Source organism: Xenopus laevis, chromosome 2S (assembly GCF_017654675.1).
Source record: "Xenopus laevis strain J_2021 chromosome 2S, Xenopus_laevis_v10.1, whole genome shotgun sequence".
NCBI classification, from domain to species: domain Eukaryota; kingdom Metazoa; phylum Chordata; class Amphibia; order Anura; family Pipidae; genus Xenopus; species Xenopus laevis.
In genome coordinates, this window is record NC_054374.1 from 53397617 (window position 1) to 53410969 (window position 13353).

The 13353-nt window shown below is 37.8% G+C and overlaps 1 protein-coding gene across 1 annotated transcript in view; it reads right to left on the minus strand.

Moving 5' to 3' along the window:
• LOC108709434 (potassium voltage-gated channel subfamily D member 3) overlaps window positions 1-2532 on the minus strand; it is a 584836-nt gene extending 582304 nt beyond the window's left edge. The window contains exon 1 of the mRNA XM_018249242.2: window positions 347-2532. The gene's annotated coding sequence lies outside the window, so the exon portion shown is untranslated. The remainder of the gene's footprint in view (window positions 1-346) is intronic.
• Window positions 2533-13353: the final 10821 nt, after the last annotated feature.

The window sequence follows — 13353 nt, forward strand, 5'->3', positions numbered from 1 at the left end:
AGAAATCACTCCTTACTAGACTAAACTAGAAATGACCAGACAGGTGCTGGTTCCTAAAATAGGCCCTGGGTTACAAAGAGGTTAACACATGGAACACGCCCACATATTTTATTTTTGTATCCATATATTTATTAACATGTATTAGTTTGTGGGGTGCTTTTCTTGTTTGCTACATGCACTTTGTGTTTCATGTAAAATGTAAGAAAAAAAATGTATTTGCAACTCATTGCTAAGCAGAGCAGGTTGATTGTGATCAGCAACAGGCTTACAATGAACAGATTTAAAACTTCCCCGCATGCGCAGCCAACTGGTTGTCAGAGGTATAAAAGCATAATTGCAAGCTTACCTTCAGGAAAAAGGCAGGCATCACTCGAAGAAAATCCAACAATAAAAAATATATATGTGTGTATTTGTGCAATGGGTTGCTGAAAGCTGGAAGAATTTTCTTTTTTTCCTTGTAAAATGGGAAGAAAATCAAAGCAGAAACAATCAGGTATAACATCCAGCAGTGAAAAGTGGAAAGAGAAAGGGGATGCCACACCTCCCAGTGCTCAGGATTTTGCTGCCCAGAGCACTGGCTCTCATCACCATCCAGTGTTCGAGCAAGACGTGGTACCCAGCCAGAGAGCCACAGCTACACTACGATACTATCCTTCTCTCTGAGCCTCAGTGAGGCTGCTGGAAAAAGAAGAGGGGAGTCTATATGTGAGCTAACAGGGACACCAGCAAATGAAATCATCAAACACACATCTGACACTGCAAAAGCAACTGTGGGCAAAAAAGTAACCCACAGAGTTGCCCCTTCAGATGGTGACAGATTATTTCTCACACTGGGATTCTTACATTAACAAAAATCATACTTTTATTCCAAAAGTGTTTTTTTTTAATATAAAATCTGAATTCTTCCTGCAGGTCTAGTTTTATTAAAGGCAAATTCCATCAGCACAGTATGTTCTTTATCCTTACAAAGCTAAAGTCACCTTCTTTGCTTTCCCTTCTGCTTGACATTTGGAAGAGCGAGAGCAGCAATGTGGAAGTAGGATTACCAACGCGAGGCTCCCCCCAGCGTTTCATTAGAAAAGAAGTGGTTGTATCAGCTCTCATCAGATTGAGGTAATAAACAGCATATTTCCTTATTTGGACACAGATTCATCATAAAATCTTAATATGAGAGATCCACTCTTCTTCCCTCGCTGAATAGACCTGCTGCTGCTCTTTCAGGACCCGTTTCGGTCTCATTTAAAAATGCCAGGCGCCCAGGCACAAATCAAGGGAACCCGTCAGGCTAATCCACCTCGACTGCGAAAGGGAGAGCGTGCGCTTTCCAATCTGATCGGTAGTTAATCCAGAAGCAACTCCTCGGCAGGCAAGGTTGCCGCATTCTTTTCAGCCCCCCCTCCGCTCCCCCCTTACTGCTTCTGTATCTGATTTCTGCGGAGTATAATGTGAATTAAAATACAGATGGCGCCCTGCTCGCTGGCAAATGTCTTCTCTCGCCTACAAGCGCGTGGACTGTTTACATTGCATTGCATAAGGCTCGCGTAACAGGTCCACACACTGTGGAAGCAGGGTCAAAAGCGTCTCCCCTTCCTGCGCCCTGCTGGGGACACAAGCTTGTCTTTTCCCTTTGCATGTGCAGCTATATTTAGACTCTGCCAATGTCCTTATATCTCACACAGATGAACTGCTGGGAGAGCACCACTCTCATGCACATTTACCTCAGGCAGATATAAGGCATTTTGTGTGAGAGCAAACGGACCTAAAGTCGGAAACTACATTTTGACATCTGATGTGCAGCAAAAATATTTAACCCTTCCTGTAGACTTTTTGTAATTAAAGGAAGGGGGTTGTGCTGGTGTTATCTTATGGGTGGCAGGCTTAATGGCTTTACTGAACTTTTATAGTGTGCTACCATTTACCAGGGTTATAGATCCAAATACTTTTTCTCTGCACAACTGCAGTAAATGTGTGTTTATGTATCATGGCCCTCTTATTACTCACTATATCTGTTCCCTAGAGATTGATACCTAATATAAAGCAAACACTACTTTTTTATTATAAGAAGCCCATTTTGACTGTTTCTACAGTAAAGTTAAAAGCTTCGGTGCCAGAACTAAGAGGAAGGCAGAAGCACCTGTTAAAGGGTGTTCTCTGCCTACCCCAAGTCTGAGTTCTCTCCCCTATGTCACTCTCTACCTCTCTCCCCCCTGTTCTCCCTTCTGCCGCTCTCCCTTACACTCCCCTCTGCTGCTCTCCCTTACACTCCCCTCTGCCACTCTACCCTGCCCTCCCCTCTACTGCTCTCCCCTACTTCCCTGTCATCCCCTCTGTCGCTCTCCTCTTCCTCCCCTCCCCTCTGTCGCTCTCCTTTCCCTCCCCTCTATGCTCTCCTCTGTTACAGCACATGCATGCCCCGTCGGCACTCAATAGATGATTGGAAATTTGTTAGGTACACATCCCGTTGCGTCTGGTCTGGACTGGGATTCAAACTCGGTTCTGGCATTTGAAGTACAAAGAGGCCCAAACAGCCCTCCACAGGTCCAAAAACTGACTGTCTATGGCAGGGGTCCCCAATCTTTTTTACCTTTGAGCAACATTCAGATATAAAAGGAATTGGGGAGGAACACAAACGTGAATAATGTTCCTGTCTCTGTCCAATAAGGGCTGTGATTGGCCATTTGGTGCCCCTATAGCCTACAAGAGGCCCATTTTGATAGTACACCTGGTTTTTATGCAACCAAAACCTGCCTACAAGCCAGGATTTAAAAAATAAGCACCTGCTTTGAGGCCACGGGAGGGACATCCAAGGGGTCGGGGAGCAACATGTTGCTCACGAGCCATTGGTTGGGGACCACTGGTCTTATGGCATCTTACAGCAGTCCCTCTGACATTTGCCACAATCCACGGTCATTTTGAGCCTGCATTACATAGAAGTGCTGAGATCCCAGACCAATGCTTCTGCACATGTGCACATTTTAATAAGAGTAAATGTTCCAATTGTACTCCAGACCAGCTACAAGGATTCCTGGGAAAGAAGATGGTCTCAATTCTAGTAATACAACTAATGATGCATGGTTCACGTATGAGGAAATTACAAATAATTGGAACATATTAAAGGAAAACTATACCCCCAAAATGAATACTTAAGCTTCAAATAGTTTATATCACGGCACGGCATATTAAAGAATCTTACGAAACTGGAATATATAAAGTAAATATTGCCCTTTTACATCTCTTGCCTTGACCCACCATTTCTGGATGGTCTCTGTGCTGCCTCAGAGATCACCTGACCAAAACTACTACAGCTCTGACTGTAACAGGAAGAAGTGAGGAAGCAAATTCAGAACTCTGTCTGTTAATTGGCTCATGTGATCTATAATGTATGGTTTGTTTGGTTTGTTTATGTGCAACGTGAATCTTAGGATCCCAGGGGATGGTCCTTATTTCTTAAAATTACAATTTTCTATTAAGGATTACCCAATGGCACATACTACTTATAAAGTATATTATTTTGAAAATGGTTTATTTACATGAAACAGGGTTTTACACATGAGCTGTTTTATTCAATATATTTTTATAGAGACCTGCATTGTTCAGGTAGTATTATTTTCCTTTAAGCTAAACAAAGTTTGGAACCAGATGGTATTCATCCCAGGGTACTAAGCGAGCTTAGCTCTGGGATTGCCTAACCTCAGCCTCAAAACTATAGGCCGGTTAGTCTGACATCAATGGTAGGAAAGACTATGAAGATTTTCATTCATTCAGGTCATGGTATATCTAGTATAGGTAAATCATTGAGTAATCATTGAAGATGTTTCACTACTCATCCGAGCAGCTTCTTCAGTTCAACTGACTGGTGTGGGAAGTTCTCGGCATATAAACTCTTCCACTAATCCAATCACAATGGCACATTGTAACTCTTCAAAGAGGTGAAAATTCACAGAGGTGTGATACTTGACTTCTTTGCAAATAATAATACTGTGAGTTTGTCCCAGCATGGTTTTATGCATAATATATTTCAGCAACTGCTGAATGGCTGCACCTTAGACCTTTCTTTAGTACACAGCACAGCACATTAATGAATAACATTGCGTCAATGAATTAGTTATGAACTAGTTAACCAATGTAAATGTATAGCAAGATCTCTAGTCTATAAGATCAGCCACAGCAGGTCAGGATTCTAGTGAATTTTAGCTTGGCACTTGATTTTTTAACTGAGGGTCACTCTTGTTAATAGGAACAAACAAATCTTGAACTGTTTTTAATACTTATTGATGAATCTTGTTATTCTCAGCCATCAACGTATTCTAATATGGAGCAATGCTTGGGTTCGATTTTAGTTCGTCTTTACCCTATGGGGCAAATTTATCAAGGGTGGAATATCGAGTTCATGGGAGTTTGTAAAAACTACAAATTGATTCCAGGACATTCCCTCATAAGCTAAAACAGCAATTCGGCAGTTTTAAGGTGGTGAATACTGGAATTCAAATTCTTAAAGGGCCAGTTCGTGATAAATTTCGTAATCAATTTTTTTTTTAAAAACTCAAATCGAATTTTAACTATTTCCTAGTTGAATTACACTAAAATAAACTTGAAAATTCAAATTTTTTAATTCAAATTTTCACTTCAACCCTTGATAAATCTGCCCCTATGTGTATTATTCAGTGTGGCAATGTACAATGCACAGAAGATCAGCATTTGCTTGCTTGAGGAGCTGCCAACTTGCTGTCAAAGATAGCGCTGGGAATTTTAAAAATTGTTGCTAAATAACACAGTTGAATATCTGTAGCACTTTAAGATTAGTAATTCACTCTTCAAAATTAAAAGTGTCAAATGGTCATTTATTTTTCTTTTGATTTTCTTTCCCTAACTTTTTTGTATGGGTATCTCCCATGTTTATCCTGAAGTGTTTACATATCATTACAATATTTTCCTGGCACCAATGTTTTTTATTAAAAAATATTTTTGGGGGCCCCAATTTTTTAACTTGTAAGGGGGGCCCTGGAACCAAGGGTTTTTTTTTTTAAATATTCTTTGGGGACCCAAATTTTTTTAACTTGTAAGGGGGGCCCTGGCGCCAATGCTTTTTAAAAAAACTTTTATGGGTGGGCCCAGGTGTAAAATGTTTTTTTTAACTTATAAGAGGGCCCTGACCATCAATAGCTTTTTATAACTTGTGTGTGGGGGGTTACTTTTTTAGCGCTGATGTCTGTGTGGTCTTTTAACTGTCTTTTAACTGTAACTGTGATGTGGAGTGGATCTGGGGTAGGGCCAGTGTGGGCAGGGCCCAGGGGGCCCCCGAAAATTTTGTTGTACGGGGATCAGTGATTTCTAATGACGGCCCTGGCTAGGATCCTATTTACCCTACCAGCAAGGCAGTGGTTTGAATAAGAGACTGGAATATGAACTGGCGAAGGACTGAATAAGAAGGTAAGTAATAAAAAGTAACAATAATAAAATTGTAGCCACAGAGAGCAGTAGTTTCCTGTCTGCTGGGTCACTGAACCCCATCTGAAAGCTAGAAAGATTTAGAAAATTAAAGCAAATAATTAAAAAACTATAAATGAACAAATTACAAAGACCCATTGCAGTATGTTGCAAGGAACATACTAAAAGTTAACGCCACCCCTTTAATAGAAATAATATAATTATAATAATCAAGGTCCATAATCTGTAAAATATATACTCATTAACCATTCCTAAGGGTGTATTTATGCAGTTATAATCATTGCTTAGTGAAATCACTTTTGTGGCATAACAATAAAATATATTGTAACCACTTTGTAAAATATGAGCATATTGAAGTTACCTCTCAGTTCTAGAATGTGTATGACAATACCTGGACGGTCTACTCCCTCATTAATTTATATAAGAGGTAGGCTTATAAAGTTAATATACTTGTAATAAGAGGGTAAGCTATTCCCTAGAAAAAGGATATATTTATTTTTGCTTGTGGGGGGATGGGCATACTTTGACACATGCTTTTGTCTATTTGCTGTCTACAGTCTCAGAAGCTAGGCTTTGCCACAGATTTCTTCAGTTCCAATTGACACTTTAAAGGAAAACTAAAGTCTAGAAATGCTGCGTTTTGTATACTGAAGTAACTAGTAAATTAACTTTGTATACTGAAGTAACTGGTAGACTTAAAGTATGGAGATCCAAATTACGGAAAGATCCATTATCTGGAAAGGCCTAGGTCTCAAGCATTCTAGATAACTGGTTCCATACCTGTACCATAGTTTGGTAACATACGGTACATGCACTGCATTCTCTTATGAAACCAGCTAGAATGCCAGAAACTCCTTAACCATCTTGGTTACATATGGTCAGTAACACTGTGTGTTCACTACGAGCTGTCTATTTATGTTTTCCACCAATCTTCCCTTTGGACAATATTCTTCCAGACTTGACACATGTGTCGTGCTGTTGTTAGAGAAGAAAATTGGAAGTCAGGATTTAGGGCTAATGCCCATAACAGGTTTTGTAAATTATTATTAGGAATAAATACATTTTCAATTGTCATCCATAATTTATGGTCATTTGTTGCCCAACAAAGTTTTATATTTTCAGCAATGCAGGCTTCCATATATTTAAACAAATTAGGAACGCTCATCCCTCCTTGTTCCATTGCTGTATACATAAGAGTTTTATTAACTCTGGGAATTTTATCATTCCAAATAATCTCTTGGAATATTCCCTGAAGACTTCTAAGAATATCTGTATTAATTTTCAAAGGGATTGTTCTCATTAAATATAAAATCTTAGGCAAAACCATCATTTTCGCTGTGTTAATTCTAGCTATCCAGGACAGTTCCAAGTTTTTATATCCTTTAATTTCCGTCTTTATCTGTTGCAAAAATTTCTTTATAATTTTCCTCCACTATATTTGAAATCGGGAAGGTAAGTTTGATCCCTAAATAAGAAATCGATTTTTTATTCCATTTGAATGAAAATTTTCTTATTGGTTTAGCAGTAGTCTGATCATCTACTCCCATATTTAGTATCATACATTTACTTTCGTTAATTTTATAATACGAGATTAGTGCAAAATTTTCTATTGTTTGTTGTATAGCCAGTAATGAAATTGTCGGGTTAGAAATCAATAATAAGACGTCATCGGCAAATAGACTGATTTTATGACAAGTATCCCCCACCTTTATCCCAGTTATATCTACATTCTCCCTAATCGCCATTGCCAAAGGTTCCATTACTAAGGCAGAAATTAAGGGTGAGAGAGGGCACCCCTGGCGCGTCCCATTAGTTATTTGAAAGATCTCAGATCTGAGTAAAGAGCCATAATGGAATCAAAAATTTGTTCCTGAAATCCAAATGCTTTCAAAAGACTTCGCAAATACCCCCAATGTACCCTATCAAAAGCCTTCTCTGCATCCAATGACAGGAGCAGAGAAGGTTCTGGTTTTTCCCCCAATATTTCTATTAAATTTATCAATCTCCGGGTTCCATCTGGAGCTTGTCTCCCTTTGATAAATCCTACCTGGTCTTTATGTACCAACAATGGGAGTATATTAGTTAATCTAGTCGCTAGAATTTTTGCAAATAATTTTGTGTCCGAATTAAGTAAAGAGATTGGTCTAAAATTAGTTGGTCTATCAGGATCTTTTCCTGGTTTAGGGAGAGTGATTATAGTGGCTTGTAAAAACTCTTTAGGGAAATGTTTCTGTAAGATGGCATGGTTAAATGCTTTAGATAAATATGGGGCAAGAATAGTATCAAATTTTTTATAGTATTCATTAAACAGTCCGTCCGGGAGTTATCTTAGGAAATGTGAGTTTTGCAAAAAAACTATCTATAATATCTTGAGAGGGTTGAGGGGTAGATATGTCAGATTTAAGATTATATAATTCTGAGTAGTATTCTGCAAATATATCTGCAATTATTTTAGGATTTTGTTCTTTAACATTTTGTTTATTAATTAGATAAGGGATTCTCTGTTTTGCTTGATCTCCCTGGCAGTAATAGTTTAACCTCATTTTATTATATACAATAGTTTGCTTGTATGCAAATAATTCCTGAAGCTCATTCTGCACCTCTTTAATCTGCTTACTTATGGTACGAGAGGGATTTAATTTATTACTATATTCCAATTGGTATAGCTGGTTCAATAAATTTAGTTGTTTAAGAGCTTTTTCCTTTCGAATACGTGCATTTAGTTGCATTGCTATACCCCTCATGTAAGCCTTATGTGCCATCCAAAGAGTTACATGGGACGTATCATTCGTGTCATTGAATTGAAAATACTCCTCTAAATTCGTTTTAAGAGATGTAAAGTATTGATCATGATTCAACCAATATGAATTTAACCTCCATAGTCCTGATTCTTTATAATTATATGTCTCTTGAATTTCCAAGAAAACAGGAGCATGGTCAGACCAGGTAATATGACCTATACTTGTTTTCTGAATTCTTTGTAACACCCATTTATCAGTTAGAATCAGATCAATTCTGGAATACATATTATGGACTGGAGAAAAGAAAGTAAAATCCTTTTCCCCTTGATGGTGACATCTCCAACTGTCAAAAAGTTTTTCCCTATGTAACAGATGTGCCAATTTTGTGTTGTTACGTTGTCTATTAGGAGAACAATCCAAAATAGGATTGCCTGTTTTATTAAAATCTCCACAAACTAACAAAGACCCCTTTTGTTCTGATTTGACTTTCTGCAACAATTTTTCTAGAAAATTGATTTGATCTACATTTGGGCCATCACGTTTACTATTGTGTAAAGTGAGTTTTTTATCTGACATAGCAAAATAATATATCTACCCTGTTTATCCAAGATTACTTTACCCTGTTTGAAAGAAACCATATTTTTGATTGCTATCATAACCCCACATTTTTTTGCTTCTAGTGAAGCTGACAAAATTATTGGAAATTTTTGATGAGAACATTTGGGAGGTTTTTTCCTGTGAAAGTGAGTCTCCCGAATGCATGCAATATCCGCCTGAGAGGTTAAAATTTCTTGGCGGTAATGCCCGTCACTTAAGCAATAAAGGCATTTTAACTTTACCAAGAATTGTGGTGCTGTTCATATCGTATTTTGACTGCATTTGCTGGTGGAAAGTGGCCACTGGAGAACCTGCACCCAACTAAAGAAAGTAAGAAGATTTAAAAAGGTTGTGCTGACTATTTTTGACTGTACATAGGTTAAAATTTCTTTCCACATCAATGACCGTTTCACTGGACTATTTAACCCCTTCATATTAAGGGACATAACTTTAAGTACCATTGTATTATTTTAAACAATAACTCATATAAATCTCTTTCAAAAATGGATATTGCATCATAATAAGTTGAAATCTTACAATCCAGTAGATACCATATTGAGTACCGATTTCTACGACATACCATAACAATGTTTTAAGTACTGACACTAAAATTTGACTTATTGCACATACAAAATTAAGATTAGGTATTTTCAATTGAAGTAAACAAAGCAACCAAAAGTATAAAAACCTTAGAACCCATAAGAAGCGGAAAAAAAAAGTATTCCACTTATTCAGTTGAACTATAATAAACTCTACTACTGTAGAGCACTCAAAGCATGAAAAATCAACATAGTAACAATTTGTACTCTGAAAGCCAAAAATATGGAGGGTGACCATAAGTAGAAAAATTGAAATAACAAAGGAGAAAAACAACATATTGAAAAAAAAAAATATCAGTGAGACTCCTGATTTCTCCAGGAGATAGTGAAAAAAGGACTTGGAGTATTAGGCCTTCGGAAAATATTGTGATGCATAGAAAGTCAGGTATTTGGACCCATTTTTCTTTGTGGTGTTGTAGACCAGCCTGTATCCACTTGTCTGCGCCTTTTCGCTGGAGTTGCGCACGGGGACTCAGTAGTATCAACCATATCCCACGAGTATAAAAGATTAAATGCTTCTTCCACTGTAAAAACAGTTTGCTGTGATCCGTTCCGCAAAATAATCAGTTTTACTGGAAACCCCCATTTGTATTTCACATTGGCATTACGTAAAGTTTTAGTAATGGAGGCAAATTCTCTCCGTTTGGCCAGTGTAGCAGGAGAAAGATCTGTAAATAATAGCATGTCTTTGTAAGGTTCAGGCAATTGAGGGTTAGCTTTAGAAAACAGCATTAGAGCTTCTTTTACATGGAAAAAGTGAATTCTCACAATAGTATCTCTAGGCAGAGAAGCAGCTAAACCTTTTGGTTTAGGTATTCTATGGATTCTATCCACAATGAGATCCTGTTCTTTAGTAATAGGTAAGCAGGCCTTCAAAAGCCCTTGAAAATAGTCAGTAAGTTCTTCTGCATTTACATCTTCCGATATCCCTCTTAGCCTGAGATTATTACGCCTAGATCTGTCTTCCAGATCAGCTACTTTGGCTTTAAGCGTTGGGCTTTAGCAAAGTCCCCCATATTTGATTCTATGTGTGCAGTGCGTTCACCTAATTGCGACAATTCCAATTTAAACTCATAAGCTGTTTTAACTCACCCAGCATGGCTCCTTTTAGCGCTTCAAGGAGTTGTTTCATACACTGTTCGGTGACCGGGGAGTCGGAAGATGAAGCGTCTTCCATAGTTAGTAAGTCTGAGTTCTCTGGCAATGTCTCCGAAACACGAAGAGCTCCTGCAGGGAGCGTTGTCGGAGTTGAGCAGCCGCCATTTTGGAGAGGCCGCGATCTGTTATCCACTGCGGGAAAAAATTCTGTAAGCTTCCTCGGGCTCCCTATTTTCTTTGTTCTGCCCATCAATCAGATCCTTGAAGCTGCCAGTTATTTGGGCAGATAAATTAGTAATAGTCCTTCTATCAAGCCGCTTTGTTTCACCTGGAGGTCAGGAGCTCACGGAACACGCGTCCACTCTCTACAGCATACAGGCCACGCCCCCCTATTTTTTTATCCTTTTATGACCTGTAAGTGCTGATCTCTCTTTTGGTTTGTATGACTTATCTATTGATTGTGCACCCAGGCTATTTACTTATTTACATCCCTTGGAATTTATATATGTGTGTGTGTATGTGTGTATAGACAAATACAAGAGTCCTCTGCACTCAACCCATTATCAATATATTTAAGACAGAGACATTTTGTGCATACTGCTACTGAAAAATGCCTTACCCTTTAAACAAAACAGGGATTGTTTGTCCATATATTGCAATATATTTAAGATGGCCAACTACGTCAAAGACATCCCATATCTGGCAAGTCCTATGCTCAATTTTCATCTTATTCATTAAGAATTCTATTGCTTCATTATACATTTTACAAAGGGACTAACTTTCCATTGTTTGTAGATATATATATATATATATATATATATATATATATATATATATATGTGTGTGTGTATGTATATATATATATATATATATATATATATATATATATATATATATATATATATATATATATATATATATATATAACAAACAAGGGAAACTTGTGCTCACCACTATTTTTTAAAACCATTAGGCGGGGGTGCAATGAGGCTGTGACCACAAAATACATATAGTCAAATACAAGAGTCCTCTGCACTCAACCCATTATCAATATATTTAAGACAGCGACATTTTGTGCATACTGCTACTAAAAAATGCCTTACCCTTTAAACAAAACAGGGATTGTTTGTTCATATATTGCAATATATTTAAGCTGGCCAACTACGTCAAAGTCATCCCATATCTGGCCAGTCCTATGCTCAATTTTATCTGATTCATTAAGAATTCTATTGCGAGACTTCCTGTTCGGCGCCTGAGGTGATGGAGGCACAGAGGTAGAGCTCCTGCTTACCAGGGTCGAGAGTCGGCACAAGCTGTTCTCTTCATTTGAAATTTGTTCGTGTTGGTTCCCGGAGTGAGGAGAGCCAGAGGAGCAGAGAGGAAGCAGGTTTTTGGTGATTTGGCTTCGTATGACTGCTGAGGTGTTCCTGATGTGCTGAGCTCTTTAGTTACCTCAGATTCCTCCATTGCATTTGTCAAGCCCACGCTGTTTTCGAGATTCACCTGTGAACTTGCGGTTCTCTTAACCGGGGGCTCTGCTGCATACTGGTTATATACTACATTTTGAGTCAGTTGTGGCAAGTTCTAAGCAACATATTTCTAACAAAATGGTGGCCTCTGATTTCCTGCTGGGACACTGAGTTATCAGCTAATTAGTCAGAGCTGCTTGCTGAGTCTTATTTTGTGTCACATTGTTTCAATTTTAGTGACAGGAATTTGTCACAAAAAAACAGTTATCTCTCTGCTGACTAAGACTAAACATTGTTAGTGATTGCTGTCCTTACTGATACTTTTGTTACACCTTTATTGTATACAATGTTGCAAATGCTTGAGGAGGATTGTAACCATAGCAACAAATCAATGGTTACTTCTTTGTGAAAGGAAAACAGAGACAAAGAATAAAACAAGAAGGAAAAATTGACTTGTAATAAAAGCTTTATTAATATTGGGATTGTTGCTCAGGTTTTCTAATATATGAAAACGTATTCTCCTTCCTTCACAATGTCTTCTAAAGCTAATGGCAAAACATATGAGAAGGCTAACAAGAAAAATGTAAAGCTACAGGATAGGGATACAAATAGTATTTTCTTATCTCACAACTCTGCTCCTACAAGAACATCTTTATCTGACGACTACTCTCTTATTGCGGCTGAAGTAGCCAGACTCATCAATCCAGTTATAGAGTCAACAATTAGTAATGCCATTGACAAACTGCAGATCAAAATTACTAGCATCTCAGAAAAGCTCTCTACACATGATAAAAGATTTGGCAAGATCGAGGATGTGGTTTCTCAACTCCAAGATGATATGATTGATTCTTCATCCAGGTTGGACTTTTTAGAGAAACAAAATCAAGAGCTTAAGTTGAAAGTGGATGACCTGGAAAATAGATCTCGGAGAAACAATCTCAGATTCATAAACATACCTGAATCTTTCCAGAATGATTCCTTAAGAATGTTAATTTCCAAAACAATTCCCATCAAACTGGGTCTTCCTCAGGATTGTCAATGTTTCAAAATAGAGAGACTTCATAGGATTGGTCCACCTAAAGATCTCCAACCCAGGAGACCAAGAGCAGTAATTGTCAAATACCTGGACTACGCAGATAAAAATAGATTATTTCAAGCCTACAAAAAATTGAATACACGATGTTGAAGGAAATAAAATTTTGATATTTCAAGACTACTCATTGCTTCTGTCTCAAAAACGAAAGGAATTTTCCAAAACTTGCCAATCACTGGCTAATCTTCATATCAATTTTGCCTTGATGTATCCTGCTAAATTTAAGATTTTTCTACCTTCTGGAGCCAGGGTTTTTAGTGATCCTAGAGAGTCGCACACTTTTGTTTCACATATGGAAAAGAAGAATA